A 16,863-nucleotide genomic window follows, 5' to 3' on the forward strand; every position below is an offset into this window, starting at 1 on the left:
AACAGGCTCAGTTTGATTTTCAAATAAAGGTGAGATCTCTGGCTCACCTTTCTTGGGGTCCATTGGCTGTCACCGTTCAGTAGAGAGGCTTCATAGGCTTACTGCTTTTACACGCCTCTTGTGCTGGTCAGTCAGACTGAGAGCTGGGAATGAATCATAAATTGGACTGAGCTGATATGTGTATGGAGCTCAGAGGGTATAAGGGAGGTCACTGTAGCATTTTGATATGTAGAATATCAAATGAATTTTAAAGGGTGATTTTTAGTGCTAGGAATACAGTTAAATGTAGCAGTAGCCCTTGAGGTGCATATTGTACATGACCAGTACAGTAATGCCCCATACCTGTGTTAAATACATAATATACATACATATACATATACATAATTATACCTCTGTATTTGGTGGTGCTGTCAGTAAAACACCAGTTCCATTGTTCATCTCACAGTTCAGATCCTGTGCCTGCTACCTCAGTGTCCTTGCGAGGCTGTTGAAGACAGCCCCTCAACAGCACCTGCTGAGACAGAAAGCATTATGCTCCGACTGTGAAAGCTCAAACAAATTGGCACACGCTAATAACCTCGCTCCCTTTTGTAATGCATAATTGATCCGGATAAACACATCCTGTACCTTCCCTATGAGAAATGTTAGGTGGGTGAACAGCTGTTCCAGTTGACTTTGGTGTGAATGCAGTGTGTCTGTGTACAGCATATGCAATGAAGTGCATGCTTGTGAGTTGCTGTATAAAATGGCAAAAAAATGTGTTTGTGTATGTATGTGTGTGTGTGTGTGTGTGTGTGTGTGTGTGTGTGTGTGTGTGTGTGTGTGTGTATGTGTGTGTGTGTGTGTGTGTGTGTGTGTGTGTGCGCGCACATGGTCATGTGTGGCAGGAAGTTATTTCTGCCAGACAGGGAGTACTGACACTAATCTATCTCTTTCTCTGTCTGAGTGGAAGTGGAGGAGGAGGTGTCTGACAGCAGCCTGTGTCTCAGTCATGCACTGTAAAAGACTGAGGAACATGGACAGAACCAAACAGCTTCCATCACAGGGAGACTGCCTTCACCTCTCGAAGGAGGATGAGAGTGTGAATACTGGGAGAGAGAGGCTTCATGATGCCTAGAATGGATGTCGTCATCAGGTACTCACGGATCTTCCCCAGAGCACACCTTTATGACATGCAGAGCTACACATTTTCGATTGGTTCAGACAAGCCAGTGATTGGCAGCACATGGCCACCGAACCTATTCCAAAGTTCTTGAATTCTCACTTCTCCATCGCTAGAGAGCAGAGATCAGGTGTCCACATGTGGGTCAATGGCATTTTTTGTTGTAGCATGCTGAAGGTGAGACAGGTGTGCGCAGGCCTGCATCCACCAAGCAAAAATGTCATATTCCCCCTTTCCTTTGGCATCCAAGCTCAAAATATGACATCCAAGCAGGCAACCTGACAGGCAGGTGTCCTGAGAGCAGCGAGATGAGAAAACCTCTGCTGGCATACCCACACCTGTAGTAGGCAGAATCAAGTCAGTTCCACCACTGTGGGCTCCCTGTGGGTCATGACTGACTGATGACATGGCTGCAAAAGAGCCCGAGCTTTATAGCTCGGCTTGCACTCAAGATGAACGACTTATCTGCTGACCCACTCAAGAGCCCAAAGCACAGTTTTTATTTCTGAAACAGTGATGGACAAAATACTCAGTGTACAGGAGTACACTTCTTGTTTTTTGTTTCTTTCTGTTTCTTTAAGATGGATTACTGTGGGGAGAGCTGAGTGAGGTGGAGGGAGGGTTGCGTGGCAAAGCTGTTGCTCGTGTGACTTCTTTTTTAAGTTGAGATGAAAGAGACTCCAAAGAGCTCTACTATTTCAACATCATCTCTGGCCTCGACCCCCAAGGCGACTCCGGCAGGACCCGTGAGGAGTTCATTTACACACTGTCTCCGCTCTCTCAGCTTCGGCCAGCGCGGGCTCCACAAGATTAATTGGGCCGCAGAGGTGTGACGGGAAACAAAAGCCAATCCATACGGGTCGGGGGGGAACGGAACCAGGCCCACACAATGCCTACCAGGGCCCTGAGGCACGGTCATCCATCACGGGGGCGTTCGGTCCGCGCAAGGGCGTCGCAGTCCCTCTTCCCCCTCCCTGCCCCTGAGAGGACTCCTGCCACCTCTAGCTCACTGCGTAACCTGCGCTGCAGAGAGTCATCTCCCAATCGCCACACCTTGATGCGATTTGTCCTAAAAATAAGACCGGTCACATTTCCGCGATTCACTTTTTTTCCTGATGTAGGGAAAATGCCGCATAGCATAGATGCTGTTTTTTTTTCCTTCAGCTCAAGCATTAACACTCTTTTTTTATGGGATATACTGTATGTTCATGAAGAATTAGAGGCGTCTTAGGATGGAAAAGCGCTTAAGGACATTAATCTCATACATATTTATCCCGGAGAATCATAACCTTAAAACTGAGAGATGGTTTCTCGTAAGAAGCGCGATTTCGAGGTGTTCGCCCTGTCTGAATGGATGGATTCATGGTCGTGTTTGTTTACCAGCGGATGCTTTTGATTGAAGAGAGTGGCCTCTTTAATCATTTCAAAGTGCTTGTTGACACAGTGATGGAAGGATGTAATCAATTACGATGTTAAATGTATGACATCATTGTGAGGAAGTAACAGAGGGCTTGCAGGGGCGCTCTCACTGTGTAGCCGTAAGCCGTAACTCACTGGTAAGGCGTGCTCTGATATGGATCTATGGGTTGCCCCAAGGCCTTATTTTCATCTCATTCATCTCATTTTATAAGCTATGTGTTTTTTATTATTATCATAAAGCTCCCATTCTTTGCCTGTTTCGTGTTCTTCCTCGTCATGGAAGGATGTTAAAAAAATATCAGAATAACAAAAAATCGGAGCCATACCCAAATATGTAGCACTGCAGAAAATTAATCTGATCCATGCTTACTGCCATCTTTTGAGCCACCTCTGAGGTCAACTGCAATGCTGTATCTAATCCCCAAAGAAGTGGAGCCACTCACAGACACGGTGTAGCATGTCTGTTCTACAAGCCCAGCGTGGCTTGCTTTGCAGAGGAGAGCTCCTTTCCGAGAACGTCTGACAATGGCGGAAGACTTCCGCCGCCCTGACATTACGCCAGGGTGTCGCTCTATCTGACTGCACAATGAACTTGAGTGTCTGAATTAGATTACAGATCAGAGCTGCTTGACGCAGACCTTTCCTAGAAAAGTAAAAGGAGCAAATTGCTGAGAGAGGAGTTGGAAAAGAGTTGGAAAATCCTGACCCCTAGTGTCCAGAGCTTGCTACGCCGTCTTCATTGAAACGTTAATGAAGAAGGTGATGTCAGAATCCACCTGGGAATCTTCTGTTTTTATATAGATTTTTCGATTTATTTTTATTTTGTGGTTATAAATGATAGTTATATGCACTACTCTCATCAAGTGAGAATTAAGTGTGTTCAATATGATTTGGTTCATGTTGTGGATTTCAGTATGAGTGGAACTTGTATTGAACTTTCCAATTATAGCGATGGTTTTTACCACAATATGACATCTATTATGTTGCGCTCTGCCACAGTACCTCCTGTGAGGGTGTCTGTAGCATATTTTCCCAATGGGTAGCGCTCTACGCTGTCCCCTAAAAGACAGCTGTCCCTGAATGCATTAAATCCACCCTACAATTGCTGCTATAATAACAGAGCTGTCTTAGTGGGGCGAAAATCTGTTGCAGATTTGCATGTTTGAGCTGTCATAACCAGCAGAAATAAACATCTGACTGTTCTAAGCCTAACCCTAACCGCAACAGGTTCTATGCTGCTGTGTGGCTCCTGCAATGCCTGTGCTGATATGGACAGCGTGGCTTCTGCTCCGCCATGGCAGCAGAGGACAGCCAGGTCGAATGACACTGGTGGAGGGGGACACCTTCAGCCACCCTCTCCCCCCCCTTCCCCTCCCCGCGACAGCGGTGGCTTGAACGGCTCGCCCGCCGTCCTGCAGCCGGGAGGATCGCGGTCCGCCCTTGAGGAAACCGCGCCCACCACACAGCGTCAGCGGAGCTGGCGCCCTCGCTTTACTGGAATTCCTCTTCCGAGCAGCGGCTCGCCAGCCCCCTCAGGGGTTTGCCGCAGCGTCGTCCGGCGCTTCACGAGCTCGTCCGCGCTCTCCGCTCCTCCGTCTGGAGAGCATGTGTGTGTCGTCCTGAGGTCGCTGATGTCACCGCCCAGGCATGCAATGGCCGAGTCCTTACGCTCTTAAAAGTGTTTTACTGAAAACGAAGCCACCTATATAAACATGGAGTGCTTGTAAACTGGACTGCTAAATCCTCTTTTTTCTTTTTCAGATCCAGTGTGTGCAAAGTGTGGCCTCCTGCTCTATTCCTGGCTGAACCCAAACCCTAAGAACAAGGGCTGTGTTTTTGCTCTGTGGAAAGTGAGACAATGTGTGTGGTACAACTTGCTTGTGTGTCTTGGATTCTGATTGGTCCTTTTTGGTATGGTCAGCTCCACCTGACCACACCGCCTGGGTTTTTTGCAACTTACCAACTCTCCCAATGATTTGTTCCACTTGTGCAGAAATCAGGGTAAGCTAACTTTAACGTGCTGTCTAAATAAAAGTTCACTTGTTGATAAACCTATCATAAGCTATCTGTGGAGTCGTCACTTGGGGGTGGAGTATGACATGTCCAACGTCCTACAAGAAAAACAGTTCAAGCAAGACATGGAATAGTGGTAACAACTCTCCAGTGAAGGGAAGTTCATTCGGGGAACTTCCTGTGGTACTAGCTGCTAATTATCATCAGTTTTAGCTGATTGCCTCTACTTGGATAGAGTATTGCCATCTTACTTTGGACACATATGGCTCTCTAGCTAAACTTAAACACATTATGCTACCTGTGGTGGCAATCACTCCACCCCACCCCAGCCTCCACCTGCTTTCTGGCTTCACTGAACAGGAGAACAGCAGCTGGTCTCTCCCCTGCCTCTTTAGGCTACTATCAGTTAGGCATGCTGGGTATCAATGCTCCTCCTCCCTGTGAGGGGGGCAGTCTGTAAGGCTGGGTTAACAGCCAAGACTAAATATTACACTTTGTCCGTATTACATTTTAATGTACAATAAAGCTGCGGTTCTCCTGACCATCTTGGGGATCGAGAAGAAGAAAAATAATACAAAACAGAAGAGCCAAAAGATGATGAAAATCCAACAGCTTGACGGGAGACTCTGGAGGCGTGTGAAGGGCAAAGACCAGTACAGAGACAGACAGCTCAACCATCCTGGAAACTTCAGAGGAGCTGAGAACGGACAAGGAGCAAGCCCCAGAGGATGTGAGAGAGAGAGAGAGAGAGAGACAGAGGGAGAGAGAGAGAGAGAGAGAGACAGAGAGAGAGAGACAGAGAGACAGAAAGATGGGGGGGAGAGAGAGAGAGAGAGAGAGAGAGAGAGAGAGAGAGAGAGCCCTCTGTGCTGCGAACCTGCTCCAGTGCTGGCTGAGACATTGAGTGCCGCACTCGTACTGCACCAGAGTCAAGCGATGAATTGCCGAAGACAGAAGAGGAAAAGGGTGAGGCTGCTGACCGCTGGCCCCGCAGAGAGGACAGCTAGCCTGCTGAGAGATGAGGCCAGCGCTCCAGTTTGAATGCTGGAGCAATGCATCCACCCAAAAGCCACACATCTGCTTTGTCACACATGTACGCACACAAGAAATAACACATAATGTTTACACATTTTTTAATGGAATAATGTAAATAACAGTATCTGGTCTGAAACAGACTGGTGTAAACACACTCAATAACCACTGTTTGCAGAAATGATTTCCCTGTGAGTTTTCCCTGTGTAAAAATATACAATCCTGTTAAACTGAAAAATATGATGAGAAGAGTTGGCAGCAGGCAGGTGAGAGGGCAGGGTCACATATGAGGTGATGCGGAGAGGACAGTTAGCAGCTGGGAGCTATAAGCTGGAGTTGAGGCTGATGCTCAGATTTGGATCTGCAGTGGTGTGTGTACACACACTAACACACACACTAACACACACACATACACACACACACAGACTCAAAAAAACACACACTCCAAAAAACAATAAATCATAAACTATTCATTTTTGTTGCATAATTTAAATAAAGATGTGCTATGTCTTTAACTGCATTCACCAAAATACACACAAAACGACAGATAGTGAAGAATGTTACCACAAGTATTTGGTGATATTAAAAAAATAAAAATTTGAATGTAGTGTATTTCTTTTTTGAAATATGAATAATCCCCATTGTTCATGTTACCATGGTCTCCCTGCACAATTCATCCTGTCCATTCTCAGGCACAGCTTACAGAGTAAATGCCAGTATTTCCACACCTGAAACAGTGCTTACCCCCTATCTCTAAACTTTCCAAGCTTCACACTGGTCCATATGTTTATGCTGTCCTGGGAGACAGAGCTGTATGTGCAGCAATAGCAGCCGAGCTCTGAAAACTTCTGCTAAGTCTGTGCTAGTCCACTGTGCCTGAACTGGACATTCACTAATGACACCTTCATACAGCACCATCTCAACACATGACCAGATCTACTAAGTAGTTTAGTAGTTTAACTCACCCCGCAGTGGATGACATCATCGGTCACATGTTTTTCTAAGCCTTACACAGTGTAACCGAGACAAACAACCATCGCATGCGTGCAAGGCTCGATTCCAGCACAGCTCTCCGCTCTTAAGAACAGGTGTGTAAATATTTGCCGGCGTCAGAGCGAGGCAGCCAGACTGGCAGTTTACAGGTTTAACAAACAGCGGGTCGGATGGAGGTCAAATCTGCACCGCAGACCCTCAAAGGACTCCTGGGAGCCTAGGCACCCTTGACCTCTGACGTGGGTTTGAGCCCAAGAGGGGCCTCCCCAGACCCTTTACACTGAGCAGCCAGTGGGGCAATCACATGTCACGTGTGTGCCTTTTTCAGGAACAGGCAAGGGTGTAACTTTGGGTTGAACATTGGGGGGGTTGAGGTCTCCATGAATATGATTATTTGGGGGGGTTGTATTGGCCAGTTTTGATTATTGGGGGGGTTACAACCCCCCCATCCCTCCCGTAATTTACGCCCATGGGAACAGGAGTCTTGATAATGGGAGAACTCTAAAAAAGTAAGAATGGAATCAGACAAGGAATGTGTTTTGATTACAATTAGTTGACAGTTGGTTTTTGCGATGCTGCCTGCCCCAGAACGTTCCCCCGCTTTTGAAGGTGTTTTAGGCAGGGGGCGCATCGCAGATGAAAGCTTCAGATCCTTTCATCTTTCATGAATTGCAAATTGCAGCTTCATGCTAAAAGGTTCAGCGTTAACATCTCCTCTGCTGTTTAGGCCCATTGTCACTATGCCAGCCCATAATTCACTTGAACGATGGGGGGGGAACCGAAAGACGTGAGTGCACTGTGCTCTTGAGTGAACTCAAGGGAAGAACACACAGCGAGAGAGGCTATTGCGCCAACACTGGCAGCATCTGGCCTTTCTGAAGAAGCTGCGCCTTGATTGGTTCATCCTGTTTTTGCATGGTACTATCAAAGCCATGCCTTGTGTAAAGCATAACTCCTGATGTACTGCGTGTGCTGTGGTGTTCCGTGGTGGGCCAACACAGGAGAAGCTGATATAAGAACAATGTATAATTATGCAGAGCTGTAGATTGGATCGTGACAGTCATTTTGTTGCATCCAGTGATCTGCCACAAGCAAGCATTGTAATGATTAGTGGTGTTCTCAGAACTGTTAATTGGATAGTGTCTATCAGCTGTCATTGGATATAATGCTGGACAGCAAAGAACAAGCCTCCATGGTTTTAAAGAGCTCTAGTTTTTTATATATATATATATATATATATATATATATATATATATATATATATATATACACAAGATAAATTCAGACTTTATTAATCCTGAAGGAAATTATAGTGCCAGATTGCTCACTTACAGTATCAGAAACAATGCAACAATGAAGATAAAAAATAAAAGTAAGAATAAAATAAAATAAAATAAAGTGGCCAAGCAATGCAATAAATAGAAAGCAAGGGGGTAAAATAATATATAAATAAGTAAGACACAGTGTAATGACACAGTAAATACAGAATGAAATATTCAGTGACAGGTAGGGTATTGCACAACCATTAGGTGTATATACTGTATAAGTCTTGCACAACCATTAAGTGTTTTACTAATATTGCCTTGCATATTGCACAGTATGTGTTTCTATTGAGGTATTTATATTGCCTGTAGATGTTGATGGACATGTACAGTACGTATTGCACAAGGAAGATGCAGATATGGACATATACATATTGAACATATTGGTGAATGGTTGGGGAACGGTTACGGTAGCATGTACTGTCCACTTTTCATTGGTTCATCTGTTCCCCCTGCAGAAAGGGAAGGAGTTGTACAGTTTGATGGCCACAGGTAGAAAAGACTTGCATGTATATATTGTATGTGGGATGGAATATAGGGTTGACAGTGGCAGATGGTGCTGTTGTTCCTCACTGTGTGTGGCTCTGCACCAGGGTGTGAGTATAAATGGTGATAAGCGATTCATCATCACTGAGAAGGCAGCCATCACACAGCAGGTCTTCAGCTTCCCATAGAGCCAACACGGCAGAGCCGTACTGTTCTCCAAGCGAAACCCATCCTAGCGGGAGTTAATATCCCCGCACCTCCCTGGAGCACTCAGTAAAATGCATTAAACCATGTCTATAAAAGACCAAATGAAAGAAAACGGTCATGGGGAAAAAAAACTAGGGGGCTTCGTGATGTATGGCCAATCAGCTGCCCAGCTCCTGGGCTGCAGCAATGTCTCAGCTCAGCCGAACAGAGCGGTGCGAATCACGCTACATTTCAAGCGGGGCGTTCCACAGCGCCTGATATTTCTGCCCTTTTGCGTACAGGAGCTCAGCAGGCGAGGGCGGAGATCGGAGAAAGTGTTTTTTTTTATGGTCAGTACCTACTATGCTTTAATTTTTTGTCAGGGTTTTCTCCCCAGCTGGCTGATTTGATTCGGTGGGAGCAGGTCTGCGGTGCGCACACACACACAGAGAATTTGCCGGAAGGATATGGGTTTAATGAGCACAAGCCGCTTCCCGTAAAGACGCCCCCGGGTGAATTCTCCTGACTCGGCTAATGATGTCTGGGCCTGCTCCGGTCCCCTGGGACAGAGTCACACCCTGGCTCTGGGAGAGAGGGGCCTTCGTTTCAGGGAGAGGGCAATGGAGGGTATATGACGAACCCAGGTTTGCAAACCTCAGTTGACACTGCCAATGAACCTCTAACTCTAACCTCTAACCTTCTGAACGGTGCTGGGCTGTTGCCTGCTCATGGCCGTGTTCTGATTAGTCTGGCTGGACATGTACGCCCATAGTGCTCTACAGGTAAAAAGTTCAGAGTAACAGGTGCTAGGAGAAGATGACAATGCTCCCAATGATGGCCTGTTAAAGGTGTGAGGATGGGTTGGAACATGTGCCGATACTGATTTACTGTGCATTATGCCCTCAGAGCACTGTTTACTCAATAACAATTAAACAGGAATTAAATGGTGTATTTACTCCTCATGTAATGGTTTCCCCAGCTATATACTGCGTAATGTTATCTATGGATTATGATTTTGCGTTGATATTGTTTTTCACCCAAACAAATTTTTTTCATTACCTCTAAGGCTTGCATTTTTCAGTTTTAATCGACAATGACCGAAAAACATTTCTAACTTAATCGAATCATTACGAAAATCCAAATTAGACAGGTGGCACACCGTTTGAAACACGCACTGTGAATTTCAATTCCAGAGCGCACGGAAAGCCCTATTCGTTCTGCGCCCGTACTGCAGGGAATGTAATAATTAAGGCTGAGACGGATTCAGAGCCTCAGCAGCGGGGCGCAAAATGAAACAGACCCGTGATTACATCACATGACATGCGAGGCGGCGCTGCCGTTCGCCCCGGACGCCGCATTCCGGGGCCGTGCGCACATTACGCGTATTAATAAAGTCATAATCAGATGGAACGATGCGCTGCAGTGTTCAGCTGCTCCTTTCGCTTTGTTTTCAAAACCTGTCAGCGCAGAGGAAAACGTCTGAAGACAGACGGCAGAAAGCAAGCGAAAACACATCTGTTCTCACTTCACATGGGCTCATGGATATGTCCAGCACCCAGTGTCATTACTCCAGCCCCTGTGTGAAATATGATAATGTTCAATGAATGTTTACGTTCAATAAAGTCACACTCCGGCTTCAGGGGAAAGAAGTCACAAAACACTCCATCAGCCACGCCACAGCATAGACACTCTTTAGGCAAACGGTTATTTTACAGGCTAGCTGGTTTGTTGGAGACAATGCTTTTAGTGCAGGAAGTCTCCTACCTCCTACCTTTGTAGAACAGCCTCCAGGAGAGGGGGACAAGTCCTCTGGAGATGACAGATAGACACTTTGTGTCTTTAATGCTTTTACCTGGGCTTTATGCAGTGTTTTAACACAGATTAGGAGTAACTGTTTTACCCGTCTAATGTTTTCTTATGAACATCCTCTCCAAACCCCTCCATTTTAGGACACATCCCTTTTTCTACCACTCTGCTTAGAAAAGAGGTGCTTGTATGTTGCCCGCCTGCTCTCCAGCACATGGGAGGTGAACGCTATGGTTTCTGGGGAGGCCCGTTCCTGTACCTTCTTCCACAGCACTTCCTAATGCACACATTGCCAGGAGCCCTAACTGTGGAGCCACGCCCCCTTTGCCGTCCGCTCAAACCTGGCAAAATCCATATGCTTATGGAGTCGGGTGACACTGACCTTAACAACAGCAACATGCAAAGAAAAGTTAGGGGCGCTGTCGTGCCACGTCTGAAATAAAACACAAACCACAAAACCCCCAAATCCCACAATCTTCCTGGAGTGCCAGAGCAAACCCTAGAACATTCAGGAATCATCAGTTGAAAGGAGAGCAGTGGCCACAGCTGATTTTGTGACTATAGAGAAGGAACGGGTGTCACTCACTCTGGTCGACGGACAGCACAGGCAAATGACACCCAGGGCACAGTGCTATAGGAGCAGAGCATCTTCGGTGAGTCTACAAGCCACCATCCTCCCTCTACACCTTCAGCTAGGTGAAATCAATAAATACAGTAGAGCAGACCCGAACCAGAGCCAGGTCTTCCCTCTGCAGGAAGAATTATTTATGTCCTTCCTGATCCTTTAGACAGGGAGAGCATATTTATATTCTCTTGTGTTGGTCCTGCCAATAGAGCGGATTTGAATTGAATTGAATTGAGAGGGTAAATGCTTGGGAGAGCCCAGCTGGCAGGATGCTTGCCCCGAGGGCGGTGGGAGGGGTGTGTCGTCGGAATGATCTAATAGTTCCGGGCCGATTAGCTCATTTCTAAGTGTGCCGAGGCGTTCGAACGACTGCAAAGATGGCTATCGCAATACAATTATTCCCGCACTCTTTCCAGTCTCCCCATAGAAGCTCTTTTGCCAATGTCCCTTGACAGACCCCCCCGGGGGCCCACGATATCATGCTGCCTGTGTGATTCCATGTGTGCTTTCGGAGGGCCGAGAGCTCCGTCAAGAGAAGTCTCCTGGCTCCTGGCCCTTGCCACCAAGCTGGACACATCTGTAACAGTTTATGTGGGAAGAATGGCTCTAACCGCTCTCAAAGGACTTTTATGGCCTCATAACTGCTAGCTATTTCGCTGTATTCCAGAACCATCCGGAATTACTTCCTTGAGTCTTGCACTACTAAACAATTCCAGCATCACTCGCTTTATCCAAACTAAAAACAGTTGCTGTGATGCTTTTTTTTATCATACTCTAATCGATGAAATAAGCAATAACTGGATTGCTCAGCGAGTTCTGATGGTCACAGTGACTTGATTTTTAGAGAGACTGTCATCCACAGCATTTACTTCTTTTCAGACACACAAGGCTTTAGCATGCAGACTCTCTGCTAGTAGGCTTAAATTTGTACATTGACCCTTTGTCATGAGATATTTATTTAACGAGCTGTTGGGAACGTAATCAGGAAAAACATGCTGTAATTTTTTTAATCCACCCGGGGGCAGTATAGTCAAAGGAAAAAAAAAATCCACGATGATTCATAAGTGTTGTTTCCATGTGTTAAACAATGATGATTTCTTTCATGTCTTACCCATAAGTCCAGTGTCATGAAAAATAGAAACTTGCAGTCCTATAAAAATGGCTTGATTTGTCATTGATTATTAAAGTAGAGGAAATCTGCTCCTCTTTTTTTGTACTGGCACCTGCATGTCAAATTGAGCAATTGACAGACTTGTAATTAACATAATATTTTTGCCAAACTGTTTGACATTTCTATATCCTGAAGAGAGAAAAGTCTGGTATGAATGCTACGAAAGTGATACCTACCTTTCTAATTATGCACAGAAGTCATGGACTTGATCCCAGAGTTCCTGCTGCCCAGACGGACAGTTCTCAGCACAGTGACTAACAGTGTTCTGTTAGCCTGGAAATCGAGAGAAATACATGTTGTTAGGTCTCTATGATTACCCACTGCCTTATTATTACAGAGCTCTTAAGGACATTTTTATTTGCTATATTATCAATGACCTGATGTTCAGACTTTGACACAAGCAGAGATCAAGCAGTATATTGTACCATATTGTGAACAGGAGACACATGGAACGGGCTCAGTGAAAGGATGATTATCACATGGGAGGACCCCCAACCTTTCCTGAACTCTTCTCTTTGCTCAAGAGAGATGGCAACACCTGCCACTGTCGTTCATCATCTTACCTGTTCACCTGTAAATGCAATTTAATCCTTCAAATTTTATCTAAGTTAAGGAGGTATTAGACTTTTAATATTTGTTCAGGTTATTTTGACCCCAGTGACCACTAGCATTGGAAGGACTGCCTTCCATAAGCCACTTAGCAGATACCCTTATCCAAAAACCAAGACAATCTTGAGAATATAATATAATACATTTTAAAATTGGCTAATTTGGAAAAAAGCTCTAAAATTCAGGTTCAAAATAAGTTGAGGACCTTTCGGTGCTAGAGAAAATCATATGTGCTATTGGGGGAAAAGGCAAATGGGGTCATAGAGCAATATAACTGTCAAAAAAAGCTTCAATAGAGAAATGGCAAGGTATTATTAACAAAAATTTAAACCTTTTCTAAGGCAGAACTCTATCCATTAACCATGATCTACCTGTTCATATAATTCTGAGAACATTTCAGATTTGATCTGTACATTTTTTATTTTAACTTTCTGTTGGAATACAGTTGAGAAAACCAAAAAATAAACCTGTAGAAAGATGGGCTGAGGTGAGAAGTGCACATCATATTCATGCTCTTGAACAAACTTTTGGATGAATTATTTGCACATCCAACATAACCTTTCACCACGTTAAATCTTTTAGTCAGAAAAGCTGTTAAAATGCCTTACAGCAAGAGACTTGTGAGAGAACCTAATGTTGGCCAAAAGTTCATTACTCTGCTGGAGAGAAACAACAGAGAAAATGTTAAGATTAGAATTGGGAGGGGAAAAAAGGAAAGAAACAGCCCACCAGTACATGATGAGAAGAAATTATAAAGAGAGGAGGAGCAACTTGAAGATGGACAAAAATGGACACCACAACAATGTAACCATACAAAAACTAAATGAAAAATTTAGGCGACAGGATGATTAACGTAGCTGTAAGGAATCGTTTTGAAGAGAATACAAGAATCCATCAACAAGGAGCTAATGGAGGTAACTGAGCAAAGAATACAATAGGAGATAAGATGGATAAAAGGCAAGGGAAACAGAATTATTAAAATATGTATTATTTGAAAATGATTTTTTCCATAAGGACTTACAAGGAGGCAAAAAGCATTTCAGTGTCATCAAGGCCCAAGTGTGCAATTTGTTAAGATTCACTGATTGTACAAACACAGCATAAGATAGTGAAGCAAAAAAAATTCTAGTAAGAAAATGATGAGTAAAGGACAGGCAAGAACCTTGAGTGACTCCTGTGTTTTAGAAGAAAGGTAAGAGGAGAGAGAGAGACATCAATTCCAAAAACACAGATAGGTCAACAGAAGAAGACAAAATGGGTCACGTGCTTACACATTACGTTTACGATAGGAGATTTAGCATACAATTTGTATACAGTGAAAATAAATTACATTATCACTATAAATTAGTGTCTTATCTACACAGAAAGGAAAGTGAAGCATTGAGAGGACCAAAAGAGCATGTGGACTTTGTAGTGGATCAAAAACAGAAACCTGAAATGCTCCACAGGGACTGTCACACTGTTGGAACTGGAACCAGACAAAGTCACAGAGTTCACATTTGGAGCTATATATTTCTGTACAAGAAATGGTGAAAGTTGGACAATAGTTTTGGAGAAACCTGCTCTTTGGATAATATGTATGTTATTTTACTGTTGATTTATAATCTGATTTGAAAGCTAAAGAAAATAGTCATACTTTGCTCCAATAGATTGCTCCAAAGTTCAGAAATGTGTGCTATAGACTCCAACACTGTCTAGCCCCCAATGCTAATGTCCAAAGTGTCCCCACTTGCCATAGCAGTGAGTAAATACTTTTGCTGCCTCTGGCAGAACTCAATGAATACCATCTTACTGGACAAGAAATGGAAAAAGCTAATGAGATTCTACTCAGTTTAGCCAGAGTGGCAAAGGCACTCACCTGACTTCTTGATCAGGTAGGGAGTTACATAGAAGGTGATCTATAATGAGCAATGGCCGCAGAAAATGGTTAGGCAAATGATGATTCTAGGAACCTGTGTGCTCATGGTTTTTCCAGCTAATCTCAGGATGGGGCAGAGATAAATACTTCATGCTGTTAGAGGCCTAAGAGAAGCTATCTCTGCTCTCTGTTCCAATACATTATCCACCATCTTGTTAGAGAAATTTGATACCCTATCTCTCAGTCTCCCCGGATTTGCTGAGCCAGGAAGTGGGAGGGAGGAGCTGGGAGTTTCTCTCTAAAATGGAATACAATGGAAACACGAATAAGTTTTTTGGTTCATAGTTGTCGTCTGCCCTGGCTCAGGTTCTGATAGCGGTAAACATAGCTTGTAACCAGAGCTGGAATCAAGTCCATTTCAATTCAGTGAATTCAGAGAACTAATTGAAATTCAATTGATGAACTGAAAAATCTTCATTGAAAATGACTTTCACCTCATTTCTGGAACTGACTGAATAGATATGGAATTGACCCCAACTCTTGTAACACATAAGTGTGATCCACACGAAAATGCAAGCAAAAACAATACCGGATCCACTGGTGTTGATTTAAGAAATGAGTGGTCTGCATGTATCACAAAGCATCACAGAGATCAGAGAACTCAAAGAAGCTGAATAAATGGAGTGTGTATCTCATAGTTAGGAGTTAGGAGTAATAAAACAGCGACGGAAGGGAAGGTCATGTGTTGCTGTTGAACGTCTTGCTGAATCATTTTTGAGTGACAGTGAAGAAGATCCATAGGACGGTAGTTTTGTGGCTCTGTAGAGATTAACATGGTGTTTTTAAAACAGGGGTATAATTCAGGGCAGAGTGAAAGCAGAGTGATAAGTGATGAGAGAGTTTACTTACACTCTCATTCATGAGGCGGGACACAGCCTGGTTCTCAATGTAGAGAGAACGGAAAATGACCAGGGTTGGGAGGGAGAGGCATGAGCCTGCAGTAGGGGCAAAAGGTCAAAGGGTCCAGAAGAAATAATGTTTGACAAAAGTATAGAAGTGTCACTACTGACACATGGCTAGAAATGAGATGAATTGAAGACGATCTGAGAGGACAGAAGAAAACAACCAGGATGGGTACAGACACAGAGTTTGGGGTGGATGACGGCAAGAGCGAAAGGGAGTGACAGAGGAAAGGAAATGAAAAAACGGTCAGAAAAAAAGTCAAGAGGAAACAATTAGCTCCAGATGATGTCCGGCTTTCCGTGTGGGAGTAGATGCAGAGGGACACAGAGGCATCCTGGAAGGGCGTGTGTTCCAGAGATGAATGTCAAAATGAACAGAGGGGCAGAGGAGGAACAGAGATGAAACGATGGTGTTTGAGCGTTTCACGAATTTTCGTGTTTCTGCACAAGAATGAGGACCCTGAGTCACGGAGAGCTGGGACAAAACATAAAAAGATCCAGATAAAAATCAAAGTACGTGTTTGGATTTGGGTGTGTATGCAGCGGCGGGGGAGCAGGGAGGAGTTGAAATACTGGTGTGAGGGAGCGGCTGAAGTCCTTGGGCACACGGTCGTCTTCTTTCTCCTCGCGGCTGCTTGTTTTTCTCCGCTCCGCTTGTGCGTAAGTGGTGAGGGCGCCCCCCGGAGCTCCTGGTCGCCGGAGCATGCCCGGCCCTCTTATCTGTTTCCCCATCTACCTCCGCTATTGATTTCTCTGGGTTTCATCATGCCCGCTCTCAGCTTTTCGGAGCGGAGATCTGAGGGCTTGCAGCGGGGCCCGGTGCATGATGGGGGCTGAAGCTGGGGAGGAGTTTGCCCTGCCCGGACTGCAGACGGAGTTTACAGTCTCCGCGAGGTGTCACGTGTGCCGTTTTTCTCTTCCTCACTCAGGAGGTTCCCCTCCCTCCCTTCTCCCTTGGAGGGCGCCTCCATGCTGCCTGCGTTCCCAGCAGCCCTCTCTGTCTCCTCTTCCTCCCCCGCGGCCTGCCCGCCCACCCGCCTCCTCTCCTCCCAGGGGTCCTCAGCAGCGCCACCGGCATCACTGTGATTTGCGGAAGGTTTGTCAAAGTGAGGAGCAATTAGTGATGCTGTCGGGCCCTTAATGTATGCCCGCTCATCCTGACCCCCATCCGGCTCAGTGTGCGCGTGTGCGTGTGTGTTTGTGGCTGTGCGTGTGTGCG

The sequence above is a fragment of the Megalops cyprinoides genome, chromosome 6, assembly GCF_013368585.1.
Source record: "Megalops cyprinoides isolate fMegCyp1 chromosome 6, fMegCyp1.pri, whole genome shotgun sequence".
Lineage (NCBI taxonomy): Eukaryota > Metazoa > Chordata > Actinopteri > Elopiformes > Megalopidae > Megalops > Megalops cyprinoides.